The sequence below is a fragment of the Vicugna pacos genome, unplaced genomic scaffold, assembly GCF_048564905.1.
Source record: "Vicugna pacos unplaced genomic scaffold, VicPac4 scaffold_20, whole genome shotgun sequence".
NCBI lineage: Eukaryota > Metazoa > Chordata > Mammalia > Artiodactyla > Camelidae > Vicugna > Vicugna pacos.
The window spans coordinates 5,335,392-5,350,997 of record NW_027328741.1 but is presented as its reverse complement, the minus strand read 5'-3'; the positions used below and the strand labels follow the sequence as shown (position 1 = coordinate 5,350,997).

The following is a 15,606-nucleotide window of genomic DNA, read 5'->3' as shown; positions in this document are numbered from 1 at the left end:
TAGCTCTTTGTTTCTATACAGCCGTGGTGGGAGGGATTTTCCGAAGACTCCAGTTTTGACATTGTGTTGATATCTCATTTGCAGCCTTTAAAAAGTTTAATAGATATGATTTCCATGTTTTGAGAGTTATACGAAAATGAAGTTAGTTTTTGAAACATTCTAAATCGACCTAGAAGCCAGAATTGTCAATTTCGGTAACATTTTGTCAGTTCTAAGGAAAGCATAGACAGATAGAATGCAAAGTAGCAGTCCAAACTGTAAAAGGGGTCATGTCAACTCTTTACTGTTGAAGCCTCCGAAACCAGCAGGAACCATGAAATAGCTATTGGAAACATGATATAACCCCCAACCTTGGTTTCACTTGTGCCTGTGGTGCCCTTTATTCCAATGACACCTACTGGCCAATGTTGGCATTTCAAGGGGTAACATCCCTCTCTAGGAAAATACAAGAGGATTCAAACCAAATATATATATTTAGGTTTGAATCCAAAATCACCTAGAGGCATTATAGCTTTGAGAACCCTGCTGCAGCTATGCTAGTCTATTGAGAACCAGGTGTTCTTCTATCAGTGATGAGAACGCTTAATCATCCGATCATGTTGGGTAAAGCAATTTAACGCAACCGAGTGTGCACCCCCATGATATAGTGCCCACGGGGGCTTGACTCAATGAAAGAATGTCCACATAAGCTGTGTCTTTAATGTCATTGGCGACTTTTACAGTTCCGTTCACTATCTGACTTATAATATTTACCTATACTGTCTTGAAAAACTGAGGCCAAATACATATACAAGTGCAGTCAAAGATTCCCCTCACTTACCACACTCCCTTCACCCCAGAGAAGACACAAACCCAGCATTTGCTGAATCTAGCGGAAGGCCATCGTTTCTTTGTGTGAGATAATTATTCATAACCTATCTATTTCAGTCGAGACTTTTAGACCTTTAAGGAGTTCACTGTTGTTCACAGAGTGTAAAGCTGGAGGAACTCTGATTCGAGGAGGGGCTTGCCCTTCTCGTACTGGCTTCATTTCAGCTCAGGTACTGATCCTTCCCAATGGATGCCTGAGTGGAAGGGAGGGAAGAGCAAGGGCTTGTAAGCTATGCCCAAACCTGGGAAAAGGCTTACCTGGGCTTGGTGCACTTTGGTCTGAATGGCTTGGAAATGCCCCTTGGGACGTGTGGATGCTCATGACTTCCTCCAAGAACATGAGCGTTTTGTTCACTTCTGCCATGTCTTCTCTTTTAGATGTCAGGGATCTTGGACCCGTTCTTGGAGCAGAGAATTGAGGAACTTCCTCAAGTCCACGTTGGCACTCCGTATGTTTCTGCCACTATCAGCGAGGTTCAATGGCTCTCATGAATGTCTTTCGAGCCTGGTATCCTCTACAGCTGTCTCCAGGCCAGTAATCTCCTTTGTAGCAGAACATCTCTCATCAATGTGTTCGCATCTCTCCTCAATCCGTGCAGCCAGCTTTTCGGCCAGCTTCTCTTCGTATCTCCCATACAGTCGACTTCAACAGGAGTGGGCATTTCTGAAAGTACCTCGGAGCCTCACCAGTAAGCTGATGGCAGGCATTTCTTCCACTGTCTGCCCTTTCAGGTTCTGGAAACTGACCCGTGAACTCAGGTCTTTGGGCAGCAGCAGTATCTCGAACTGACACAGCTTCCCGGACCAAAGACCTAAGCTAAGCTCCACAGAGGGCGGCAGCCCCTCCATCACACTGATCCACCCACAGAACTCTGCCCGGTTACCTAGGATCCACCGGCCACAACAAGCCTCGCGGTACACACCAACATTCCACCTGGAATCCAACCGGTAACTGCCATCCCCAATGGCTGCTGCATCTTGTCAGTGTTGGGGGAGGGGCTGCATCCGACGAGAGGTTCCTAAGCTAAATGTGATTCTACCCACTAGCGTCCCATGGGCCTCTGTTCTTCCCTCTTTCCTTTTCTTCAGATCTGTATGCACAGTACCAATGGAGGCAAGTGTGTCCATTTTCAGTTGATGGGTTCACACGTCTTTAAACTTTCTAACAGTTCACAGTACACAGAGACCCTCTAAAGGAAACTTATGTTCCTGTAATATCCGTACACCCGGAATACATATCCGTCGGTTGGTTTCTGATGGAACACCCGCACTCTCAGGATATTGATCCATTGGTTTCATGGGGGCTGAAATTCCTAGAAATGAAACCAACCCCAATGTGCACTTTACTGTCTGTCTCTTTTGCTCTTAGTACACTTTTGCAGAGCTACTTGTCTTTGTTAAAGACTTATGCCATTTCTTCTCGAAGTAGGCTTTTATATGGCATTCATTCATCCTGTTGGAAGACTTACAAGTCTATATCACGGACTAGGAATCCATTTGACACCAAATCGGCATTTGGGTTAGGTCACGATATGCTCTTATTAATCAACATTAACGAATATAAATGCACGCCTCTGATTTCCGAATACAAGTGTGCTGAGTACATGCAAGCCGTGATACTGGGTCGTGCGTACTGAATGATCCTTGACATCACCTTGAGTATTTTCTTTTGAATAATCATGGTTCCCTTGGTATATGTCAGCCAACCGTACCCTTTGGGTGCTTGTTTGTTTGTTTGATTCTTTGTTGGTCTGCTTCTTGTTTGTTTTGCAAACACGTCAGGCCATGCATCTCTCCATTCGCTTCAAACAGAGAGTCATATAAGCTGATTCACTTAAGATAGTGCTTCCAATCACCTATGATTTCTTACTTCGCTCTTCCATTTTAGTGTTTTGATGTCCTCCTTGCCTTCTTCTGGTTTCTTCTTTGCCACTCATGCCCTTCTTGCATTTCCAATAATGGTTTTCTTCTTACCATTTCATCTTGCTGCTTTTCTATTCAGGGGAGAATTCTCAACCTTTCTTGTAGGATAATTTTCGGAGTGCTGATTTATTTTAAGATTTGCCGGTCTGTGGAATTCTCTAGTTCTGCTGTTATAAGAAATGGCAGTCATGTGGCCTAGGCTACCCTAGATGGCAGCATTTTGCCCTTCAGGGTATGGCCTATGTCCTGGCACTCCTCCCTGTCCTTGAATATTGCTGCCGATATATCAGCTGAAACCCCTCTGGAGGTTCTCTTGTGACTAAGTTGCTTTCCTCCAGGCGCATTTTAAATCCCTGGGATGCTCATGAACTTCGTTGATTTGAATCATACAGCTGCTGGTAGGTATATTGGGATTCGACCTCCTTTGAACGCTCTGTACTTCCTGAATTCGCAAAGATGATTCTTTCTTGGCTTTCAGCAAGTTTCAGTCTGATTTTTCTACAGATAACTTTTCAGACATCTTTGTTTCATTATCTCTTGCTTATCCATCTGGGACTCTTACGACTCTTAGTCTTTCTTGCCTTGTCTTACCCCAGGATTCAACAGCAATGTTTTCATTGGTTTGCACTTGCTTTCCTATGTCTGCTTCTGACCGAGGGATTTCTGTTCCCCTGTATTCACAGTCATTCACGCGTCCCTCTGCATTACCTAGTCTACTTACTACTGAATTGTAGCCCTGATATTATCTCATCCACTGAGTTTTCTGATATTATTTGTTTCGCCTTTAGGCTTTCTCTTCCCCTTTTCTGGTATTCTGCCTTTTATGATTCTGAGACACTGTTGTTCTTCAGTGTTTCCCTCACCTCCGTTTTCAATTTTTTCTCTGGATTGCGTTTTGCAGTCTAGTTTTCTGAAAGCTTATCTTTTGGGCCTTCAATCTCTTTGGAACTGAAAATGGTATTTCCTGTTTCTTTTACTGCACTTCTTCACCTCTACTGGTCAGGTAATATCAGGTATCTAATGTAGACTTCTAGGGCTTTGTTAAGTGAAAATTTGGAATCTTGGCTCTATGCAATTCCATGGGATTTCTGTGAGGACAATTTCTCCTAGACATTGATGCCATGTCCTGTTCCTGTGTTTGTTGTCTGGTATATCTCCAATTGCTGGTGTTGCCTTTATTGTGATGAACACACCATACTATTTCGATTAGCATAACCATAGTTTGATTACGCTTATCTCAGAATTCTAAAAGTGCACAGGACACTTCCTCTGGTGGAAATGAAGCTTCTAAAGTTTCTCAGCTCTGCATTCTGCTCCATGTCACTTTGGAGTGTTTCCAAAACTGCAAACTGAGAGTGCGCTTGTGCTTTGTAGTGCCACGGGAATGTCCCAATGAAACCAGTTCTTCCCAGAGCTTCTCTGCCTACAGAAACACCAGTGGAAGCATATCAATGGATGTCACACATCAGGGCCTGCTGGAATGATCCCGCAGACCGAACTTGGTGTCCTCGGTGCCGTACCGTGCCGGTGCCATCCAAAATGGAGCATCTGCTTTTGGGAGATAATGCTGAAGGAAATGCTTCATCTTCTCACGCTGTGGACATGGACCACTCTTCCTTGTCCTCTCATCCTTGTGGCACGGGTGCACGAAGGCAACCACAGAGCTGTTGCGTATCCTGTGCCTCAAACCAAACCATAATCCCAGCCCAGGTTATGAATGTAACAGATCCTAAGTCTTTTCATTCTGATTTCAAACCCAAGGCCACCTAGATCACTCAGACCAGATGCACGATATCTCTGATTCAGCCCCACACGTGCTCTATTGGCAAAATGCCCAATTGGTCCCTGGTCCTGCAGATGCACTGGGTGTGGCCATGGGACATATCGATATTCTCAACCGCGCGTGCCGGTGTGGTGGCCTTCTCACTGGGGTCACAGGTCGGTTTGCTCTCTTGATAGGACCCACCACATCCCACAACGCACTCCAGATCCCTGAGACTCAGCGTGTGCCATCATCCGTAGCCCTATCCCTCCCTGACCGCTGCCTCTGCTACGTCAAATTTGGCAGCTCGGATCTTGGTCTCAGAATCAAATGTGGAGATATTTTGCGCTGGTTTCTTTGAGTTCTGTCAGCCAAGCATCTGCTGTGCACTCTTCTAACACTCAGCGCATCACCTTCAATCCCATGTCTCCTGTCCGCTTGAGAGTGTGCGTCCAAGTTAAACAAAGTTTCACCTTTGCTGCTCCATCACCAGGGGTCAGACCCTGCACTGGTTTCCATTCCCTGCTTTGCCTTCTCCTGCTTCCAGGGGTTCTGAGGCCTTATCCTGTCTTTGGAAGTAACAGACCTCTCTTCGGCAAGTGTCCTGTGCCAAGGGCTGGGTGAGTGGATGTTTCCATTGCTGTGTACATGGGAGCGAGTGAGCGCAGGTTGAACTGCTTCTCGGCCAACTGGGCATCGATGAATCACCACTTTCCAGATACACTTCCCAGATATGTGATTTTTGTTTAGCTCTTTGTTTCTATACAGCCGTGGTGGGAGGGATTTTCCGAAGACTCCAGTTTTGACATTGTGTTGATATCTCATTTGCAGCCTTTAAAAAGTTTAATAGATTTGATTTCCATGTTTTGAGAGTTATACGAAAATGAAGTTAGTTTTTGAAACATCCTAAATCGACCTAGAAGCCAGACTTGTCAATTTCGGTAACATTTTGTCAGTTCTAAGGAAAACATAGACAGATAGAATGCAAAGTAGCAGTCCAAACTGTAAAAGGGGTCATGTCAACTCTTTACTGTTGAAGCCTCCGAAACCAGCAGGAACCATGAAATAGCTATTGGAAACATGATATAACCCCCAACCTTGGTTTCACTTGTGCATGTGGTGCCCTTTACTCCCAATGACACCTACTGGCCAATGTTGGCATTTCAAGGGGTAACATCCCTCTCTAGGAAAATACAAGAGGAAACAAACCAAATATATACATTTAGGTTTGAATCCAAAATCACCTAGAGGCATTATAGCTTTGAGAACCCTGCTGCAGCTATGCTAGTCTATTGAGAACCAGGTGTTCTTCTATCAGTGATGAGAACGCTTAATCATCCGATCATGTTGGGTAAAGCAATTTAACGCAACCGAGTGTGCACCCCCATGATATAGTGCCCACGGGGGCTTGACTCAATGAAAGAATGTCCACATAAGCTGTGTCTTTAATGTCATTGGCGAATTTACAGTTCCGTTCACTATCTGACTTATAATATTTACCTATACTGTCTTGAAAAACTGAGGCCAAATACATATACAAGTTCAGTCAATGTTTCCCCTCACTTACCACACTCCCTTCACACCAGAGAAGACACAAACCCAGCATTTGCTGAATCTAGTGGAAGGCCATCGTTTCTTTGTGTGAGATAATTATTCGTATACTATCTATTTCTGTCAAGACTTTTAGACCTTTAAGGAGTTCAGTGTTGTTCACAGAGTGTAAAGCTGGAGGAACTCTGATTCGAGGAGGGTCTTGCCCTTCTCGTACTGGCTTCATTGCAGCTCAGGTACTGATCCTTCCAAATGGATGGTTGAGTGGATTGGAGGGAAGAGCAAGTGCTTGTTATCTAGGCCCAAACCTGGGAAAAGGCTTACCTGGGCTTGGTGCACTTTGGTCTGATTGCTTGGAAATGCCCCTTGGGACGTGTGGATTCTCACGACCTCATCCAAGATCATGAGCTTTTTGATCAAATCTGCCATCTCTTCTCTTTTAGATGTCAGGGATCTTGGACCCGTTCTTGGAGCAGAGAATTGAGGAAATTCCTCAAGTCCACATTGGCACTCCGTATGTTTCTGCCAGTATCAGCGAGGTTCCATAGGTCTCATGAATGCCTTTCGAGCCTGGTATCCCCTACAGCTGTCTCCAGGCCAGTAATCTCCATTGTAGCAGAACATCTCTCATCAATGTTTTCGCATCTCTCCTCAATCCGTGCAGCCAGCTTTTCGGCCAGCTTCTCTTCGTATCTCCCATACAGTCGACTTCAACAGGACTGGGCATGTCTGAAAGTACCTCGGAGCCTCACCAGTAAGCTGATGGCAGGCAGATCTTCCACTGTCTGCCCTTTCAGGTTCTGGAAACTGACCCGTGAACTCAGGTCTTTGGGCAGCATCAGTATCTCGAACTGACAGACCATCCCGGACCAAAGACCTAAGCTAAGCTCCACAGAGGGCGGCAGCCCCTCCATCACACTGATCCACCCACAGAACTCTGCCCGGATACCTAGGATCCACCAGCAACAACAAGGCTCGCGGTACACACCAACATTCCACCTGGAATCCAACCGGTAACTGCCATCCCCAATGGCTGCTGCATCTTGTCAGTTTTGGGGGAGGGGCTGCATCCGACGAGAGGTTCCTAAGCTAAATGTGATTCTACCCAATAGCGTCCCATGGGCCTTTGTTCTTCCCTCTTTCCTTTTCTTCAGATCTGTATGCACAGTACCAACGGAGGCAAGTGTGTCCGTTTTCTGTTGATGGTTTCACACGTCTTTAAACTTTCTAACAGTTCACAGTACACAGAGACCCTCTAAAGGAAACTTATGTTCCTGTAATATCTGTACACCCGGAATACATATCCGTCGGTTGATTTCTGCTGAAACACCCGCACTCTCAGGACATTGATCCATTGGGTTCATGGGGGCTGATATTCCTAGAAATGAAACCAACCCCAATGTGCACTTTACTGTCTGTCTCTTTTGCTCTTAGTACACTTTTGCAGAGCTACTTGTCTTTGTTAAAGGCTTATGCCATTTCTTCGTGAAGTAGGGATTTATATGGCATTCATTCATGCTGTTGGAAGACTTACAAATCTATATCACGGACTAGGAATCCATTTGAACCCAAATCGGCATTTGGGTTAGGTCACGATATGCTCTTATTAATCAACATTAACGAATATAAATGCACGCCTCTAATTTCCGAATACAAGTGTGCTGAGTACATGCAAGCAGCGATACTGGGTCGATGCGTACTGAATGATCCTTGATATCACCTTGAGTATTTCCTTTTGAGTAATCATGGTTCCCTTGGTAAATGTCAGCCAACCGTACACTTTGGGTGCATGTTTCTTTGTTTGATTTTTGTTGCTCTGCTTCTCGTTTGTTTTGCAAACACGTCAGACCATGCATCTCTCCATTCGCTTCAAACAGAGAGTCATATAATCTGATTCACTTAAGATAGTGCTTCCAATCACCTATGATTTCCTGCTTCCCTCTCCCATCTTTAGGGTATTGATGTCCTCCTTGCCTTCTTCTGGTTTCTTCTTTGCCACTCATGCTCTTCTTGCATTTCCAATAATGGTTTTCTTCTTTCCATTTCATCTTGCTGCTTTTCTATTCAGGGGAGAATTCTCAACCTTCCTTGGAGGATAAGTTTCGAACTGCTGAATTCTTTTAAGATTTGTCGGTGTGTGGATATTTCTAGATCTGCCGTTATTAGAAATGGCGGTCATGTGGCCTAGGCTACCCTAGATGGCAGCATTTTGCCCTTCAGTTTATGGCCTATGTCCTGGCACTCCTCCCTGTCCTGCAATATTGCTGCCGATATATCAGCTGAAACCAATCTGGAGGTTCTCTTGTGACTATGTTGCTTTCCTCCAGGTGCATTTTAAATCCCTGGGATGCTCATGAACTTCGTTGATTTGAATCATACAGCTGCTGGTAGGTCTATTGGGATTCCATGTCCTTTGGACGCTGTGTACTTCCTGAATTCGCATAGATGATTCTTTTTAGGCTTTCAGCAAATTTCAGTCTGATGTTTCTACAGATAACTTTTCAGACATTTTTTGTTTCTTTTTCTCTTGCTTTTCCATCTGGGACTCTTACGAATCCTAGTCTTTCATGCCTTGTCTTACCCCAGGATTCAACAGCAATGTTTTCATTGGTTTGCACTTGCTTTCCTATGTCTGCTTCTGACCGAGGATTTACTGTTCCCCTGTCTTCACATTCATTCACGCGTCCCTCTGCATTATTTGGTCTGCTTAGGACTGAATTGTAGCCCTGATATTATCTCATCCACTGAGTTTTCTGATATTATTTGTTTCGCCTTTAGGCTTTCTCTTCCCCTTTTCTGGTATTCTGCCTTTTATGATTCTGAGATACTGTAGTTCTTCAGTGTTTCCCTCACCTCCGTTTTCAATTTTTTCTCTGGAATGCGTTTTGCAGTCTAGTTTTTTGAAAGCTTATCTTTTGGGCCTTCAATCTCTTTGGAACTGAAAATGGTATTTCCTGTTTCTTTTACTGCACTTCTTCACCTCTACTGGTCAGGTAATATCAGGTATCTAATGTAGACTTCTAGGGCTTTGTTAAGTGAAAAATTTGGAATCTTGGCTCTATGCAATTCCATGGGATTTCTGAGAGGACAGTTTCTCCTAGACATCGAAGCCATGTCCTATTCCTGTGTTTGTTGTCTGGTATATCTCCAATTGCTGGTGTTGCCTTTATTGTGATGAACACACCATACTATTTCGATTAGCATAACCGTAGTTTGATTACGCTTATCTCACAATTCTAAAAGAGCACAGGACACTTCCTCTGGTGGAAATGAAGCTTCTAAAGTTTCTCAGCTATGCATTCTGCTCCATGTCTCTTTGGAGTGTTTCCAATACTGCAAACTGAGTGTGCGCTTTTGCTTTGTAGTGCCACGGGAATGTCCCAATGAAACCAGTTCTTCCCAGAGCTTCTCTGCCTACAGAAACACCAGTGGAAGCATATCAATGGATGTCACACATCAGGGCCAGTGGCATGATCCCGCAGACCGACCTTGGTGTCCTCGGTGCCGTACCGTGCCGCTGCCATCCAAAATGTAGCATCTGCTTTTGGGAGATAATGCTGAAGGAAATGCTTCATCTTCTCACGCTGTGGACTTGGACCACTCTTCCTTGTCCTCTCATCCTTGTGGCACGGGTGCACGAAGGCAACCACAGAGCTGTTGCGTATCCTGTGCCTCAAACCAAACCATAATCCCAGCCCAGGTTATGAATGTAGCAGATCCTAAGGCTTTTCATTCTGATTTCAAACCCAAGGCCACCTAGATCACTCAGACCAGATGCACGATAACTCTGATTCAGCCCCACACGTGCTCTATTGGCAAAATGCCCAATTGGTCCCTGTTCCTGCAGATGCACTGGGTGTGGCCATGAGACATATCGATAATCTCAACCAGGCTTGCCGGTTGTGGTGGCCTTCTCACTGGGGTCACAGGTCGGTTTGCTCTCTTGATAGGACCCACCACATCCCACAACGCACTCCAGATCCCTGAGACTCAGCGTGTGCCATCATCCGTAGCCCTATCCCTCCCTGACCGCTGCCTCTGCTACGTCAAATTTGGCAGCTCGGATCCTGGTCTCAGAATCAACTGTGGGGATATTTTGCGCTGGTTTCTTTGAGTTCTGTCAGCCAAGCATCTGCTGTGCACTCTTCTAACACTCAGCGCATCACCTTCAATCCCATGTCTCCTGTCCGCTTGAGAGTGTGCGTCCAAGTTAAACAGAGTTTCACCTTTGCTGCTCCATCACCAGGGGTCAGACCCTGCACTGGTTTCCATTCCCTGCTTTGCCTTCTCCTGCTTCCAGGAGTTCTGAGGCCTTATCCTGTCTTTGGAAGTAACAGACCTCTCTTTGGCAAGTGTCCTGTGCCAAGGGCTGGGTGAGTGGATGTTTCCATTGCAGTGTACATGGGAGCGAGTGAGCGCAGTTTGCACTTCTTCTCTGCCAACTGGGCATCGATGAATCACCACTTTCCAGATACACTTCCCAGATATGTGATTTTTGTTTAGCTCTTTGTTTCTATACAGCCGTGGTGGGAGGGATTTTCCGAAGACTCCAGTTTTGACATTGTGTTGATATCTCATTTGCAGCCTTTAAAAAGTTTAATAGATTTGATTTCCTTGTTTTGAGAGTTATACGAAAATGAAGTTAGTTTTTGAAACATCCTAAATCGACCTAGAAGCCAGACTTGTCAATTTCGGTAACATTTTGTCAGTTCTAAGGAAAACATAGACAGATAGAATGCAAAGTAGCAGTCCAAACTGTAAAAGGGGTCATGTCAACTCTTTACTGTTGAAGCCTCCGAAACCAGCAGGAACCATGAAATAGCTATTGGAAACATGATATAACCCCCAACCTTGGTTTCACTTGTGCATGTGGTGCCCTTTACTCCCAATGACACCTACTGGCCAATGTTGGCATTTCAAGGGGTAACATCCCTCTCTAGGAAAATACAAGAGGAAACAAACCAAATATATACATTTAGGTTTGAATCCAAAATCACCTAGAGGCATTATAGCTTTGAGAACCCTGCTGCAGCTATGCTAGTCTATTGAGAACCAGGTGTTCTTCTATCAGTGATGAGAACGCTTAATCATCCGATCATGTTGGGTAAAGCAATTTAACGCAACCGAGTGTGCACCCCCATGATATAGTGCCCACGGGGGCTTGACTCAATGAAAGAATGTCCACATAAGCTGTGTCTTTAATGTCATTGGCGAATTTACAGTTCCGTTCACTATCTGACTTATAATATTTACCTATACTGTCTTGAAAACTGAGGCCAAATACATATACAAGTTCAGTCAAAGATTCCCCTCACTTACCACACTCCCTTCACCCCAGAGAAGACACAAACCCAGCATTTGCTGAATCTAGCGGAAGGCCATCGTTTCTTTGTGTGAGATAATTATTCATATCCTATCTATTTCAGTCGAGACTTTTAGACCTTTAAGGAGTTCATTGTTGTTCACAGAGTGTGAAGCTGGAGGAACTCTGATTCGAGGAGGGGCTTGCCCTTCTCGTACTGGCTTCATTGCAGCTCAGGTACTGATCCTTCCAAATGGATGCCTGAGTGGAGGGGAGGGAAGAGCAAGTGCTTGCTAGCTAGGCCCAAACCTGGGAAAAGGCTTACCTGGGCTTGGTGCACTTTGGTCTGAATGGCATGGAAATGCCCGTTGGGACGTGTGGATGCTCACGACCCCTTCCAAGAACAGGAGCGTTTTGATCACCTCTGCCATCTCTTCTCTTTTAGATGTCAGGGATCTTGGACCCGTTCTTGGAGCAGAGAATTGAGGAACTTCCTCAAGTCCACGTTGGCACTCCGTATGTTTCTGCCAGTATCAGCGAGGTTCCATAGGTCTCATGAATGCCTTTCGAGCCTGGTATCCTCTACAGCTGTCTCCAGGCCAGTAATCTCCATTGTAGCAGAACATCTCTCATCAATGTGTTCGCATCCCTCCTCAATCCATGCAGCCAGGTTTTCGGCCAGCTTCTCTTCGTATCTCCCATACAGTCGACTTCAACAGGACTGGGCATGTCTGAAAGTACCTCGGAGCCTCACCAGTAAGCTGATGGCAGGCAGATCTTCCACTGTCTGCCCTTTCAGGTTCTGGAAACTGACCCGTGAACTCAGGTCTTTGGGCAGCAGCAGTATCTCGAACTGACACAGCTTCCCGGACCAAAGACCTAAGCTAAGCTCCACAGAGGGCGGCAGCCCCTCCATCACACTGATCCACCCACAGAACTCTGCCCGGTTACCTAGGATCCACTGGCCACAACAAGCCTCGCGGTACACACCAACATTCCACCTGGAATCCAACCGGTAACTGCCATCCCCAATGGCTGCTGCATCTTGTCAGTGTTGGGGGAGGGGCTGCATCCGACGAGAGGTTCCTAAGCTAAATGTGATTCTACCCACTAGCGTCCCATGGGCCTTTGTTCTTCCCTCTTTCCTTTTCTTCAGATCTGTATGCACAGTACCAATGGAGGCAAGTGTGTCCATTTTCTGTTCATGGTTTCACACGTCTTTAAACATTCTAACAGTTCACAGTACACAGAGACCCTGTAAAGGAAACTTATGTTCCTGTAATATCCGTACACCCGGAATACATATCCGTCGGTTGGTTTCTGCTGAAACACCCGCACTCTCAGGATATTGATCCATTGGTTTCATGGGGGCTGAAATTCCTAGAAATGAAACCAACCCCAATGTGCACTTTACTGTCTGTCTCTTTTGCTCTTAGTACACTTTTGCAGAGCTACTTGTCTTTGTTAAAGGCTTATGCCATTTCTTCTCGAAGTAGGCTTTTATATGGCATTCATTCATCCTGTTGGAAGACTTACAAGTCTATATCACGGACTAGGAATCCATTTGACACCAAATCGGCATTTGGGTTAGGTCACGATATGCTCTTATTAATCAACATTAACGAATATAAATGCACGCCTCTGATTTCCGAATACAAGTGTGCTGAGTACATGCAAGCCGTGATACTGGGTCGTGCGTACTGAATGATCCTTGACATCACCTTGAGTATTTTCTTTTGAATAATCATGGTTCCCTTGGTATATGTCAGCCAACCGTACCCTTTGGGTGCTTGTTTGTTTGTTTGATTCTTTGTTGGTCTGCTTCTTGTTTGTTTTGCAAACACGTCAGGCCATGCATCTCTCCATTCGCTTCAAACAGAGAGTCATATAAGCTGATTCACTTAAGATAGTGCTTCCAATCACCTATGATTTCTTACTTCGCTCTTCCATTTTAGTGTTTTGATGTCCTCCTTGCCTTCTTCTGGTTTCTTCTTTGCCACTCATGCCCTTCTTGCATTTCCAATAATGGTTTTCTTCTTACCATTTCATCTTGCTGCTTTTCTATTCAGGGGAGAATTCTCAACCTTTCTTGTAGGATAATTTTCGGAGTGCTGATTTATTTTAAGATTTGCCGGTCTGTGGAATTCTCTAGTTCTGCTGTTATAAGAAATGGCGGTCATGTGGCCTAGGCTACCCTAGATGGCAGCATTTTGCCCTTCAGGGTATGGCCTATGTCCTGGCACTCCTCCCTGTCCTTGAATATTGCTGCCGATATATCAGCTGAAACCCCTCTGGAGGTTCTCTTGTGACTAAGTTGCTTTCCTCCAGGCGCATTTTAAATCCCTGGGATGCTCATGAACTTCGTTGATTTGAATCATACAGCTGCTGGTAGGTATATTGGGATTCGACCTCCTTTGAACGCTCTGTACTTCCTGAATTCGCATAGATGATTCTTTCTTGGCTTTCAGCAAGTTTCAGTCTGATTTTTCTACAGATAACTTTTCAGACATCTTTGTTTCATTATCTCTTGCTTATCCATCTGGGACTCTTACGACTCTTAGTCTTTCTTGCCTTGTCTTACCCCAGGATTCAACAGCAATGTTTTCATTGGTTTGCACTTGCTTTCCTATGTCTGCTTCTGACCGAGGGATTTCTGTTCCCCTGTATTCACAGTCATTCACGCGTCCCTCTGCATTACCTAGTCTATTTACTACTGAATTGTAGCCCTGATATTATCTCATCCACTGAGTTTTCTGATATTATTTGTTTCGCCTTTAGGCTTTCTCTTCCCCTTTTCTGGTATTCTGCCTTTTATGATTCTGAGACACTGTTGTTCTTCAGTGTTTCCCTCACCTCCGTTTTCAATTTTTTCTCTGGATTGCGTTTTGCAGTCTAGTTTTCTGAAAGCTTATCTTTTGGGCCTTCAATCTCTTTGGAACTGAAAATGGTATTTCCTGTTTCTTTTACTGCACTTCTTCACCTCTACTGGTCAGGTAATATCAGGTATCTAATGTAGACTTCTAGGGCTTTGTTAAGTGAAAAATTTGGAATCTTGGCTCTATGCAATTCCATGGGATTTCTGTGAGGACAATTTCTCCTAGACATTGATGCCATGTCCTGTTCCTGTGTTTGTTGTCTGGTATATCTCCAATTGCTGGTGTTGCCTTTATTGTGATGAACACACCATACTATTTCGATTAGCATAACCATAGTTTGATTACGCTTATCTCAGAATTCTAAAAGTGCACAGGACACTTCCTCTGGTGGAAATGAAGCTTCTAAAGTTTCTCAGCTCTGCATTCTGCTCCATGTCACTTTGGAGTGTTTCCAAAACTGCAAACTGAGAGTGCGCTTGTGCTTTGTAGTGCCACGGGAATGTCCCAATGAAACCAGTTCTTCCCAGAGCTTCTCTGCCTACAGAAACACCAGTGGAAGCATATCAATGGATGTCACACATCAGGGCCTGCTGGAATGATCCCGCAGACCGAACTTGGTGTCCTCGGTGCCGTACCGTGCCGGTGCCATCCAAAATGGAGCATCTGCTTTTGGGAGATAATGCTGAAGGAAATGCTTCATCTTCTCACGCTGTGGACTTGGACCACTCTACCTTGTCCTCTCATCCTTGTGGCACGGGTGCACGAAGGCAACCACAGAGCTGTTGCGTATACTGTGCCTCAAACCAAACCATAATCCCAGCCCAGGTTATGAATGTAGCAGATCCTAAGGCTTTTCATTCTGATTTCAAACCCAAGGCCACCTAGATCACTCAGACCAGATGCACGATATCTCTGATTCAGCCCCACACGTGCTCTATTGGCAAAATGCCCAATTGGTCCCTGGTCCTGCAGATGCACTGGGTGTGGCCATGGGACATATCGATATTCTCAACCGCGCGTGCCGGTGTGGTGGCCTTCTCACTGGGGTCACAGGTCGGTTTGCTCTCTTGATAGGACCCACCACATCCCACAACGCACTCCAGATCCCTGAGACTCAGCGTGTGCCATCATCCGTAGCCCTATCCCTCCCTGACCGCTGCCTCTGCTACCTCAAATTTGGCAGCTCGGATCTTGGTCTCAGAATCAAATGTGGAGATATTTTGCGCTGGTTTCTTTGAGTTCTGTCAGCCAAGCATCTGCTGTGCACTCTTCTAACACTCAGCGCATCACCTTCAATCCCATGTCTCCTGTCCGCTTGAGAG

The 15,606-nt window shown here is 45.2% G+C and overlaps 1 long non-coding RNA gene across 2 annotated transcripts; it reads left to right on the top strand.

Annotated features, from left to right (window-relative positions):
• Positions 1 to 1,646: 1,646 nt before the first annotated feature.
• LOC140694104 (uncharacterized) lies at positions 1,647 to 12,108 on the top strand. 2 transcript variants are annotated; one of them, XR_012069855.1, is made up of 3 exons: positions 1,647 to 1,818; positions 11,533 to 11,645; positions 11,854 to 12,108. It is a non-coding gene; the product is annotated as an uncharacterized lncRNA (long non-coding RNA). The 2 variants fall into 2 exon arrangements; XR_012069856.1 differs by lacking the exon at positions 1,647 to 1,818 and adding an exon at positions 10,273 to 10,479.
• The last annotated feature ends 3,498 nt before the right edge of the window (positions 12,109 to 15,606 follow it).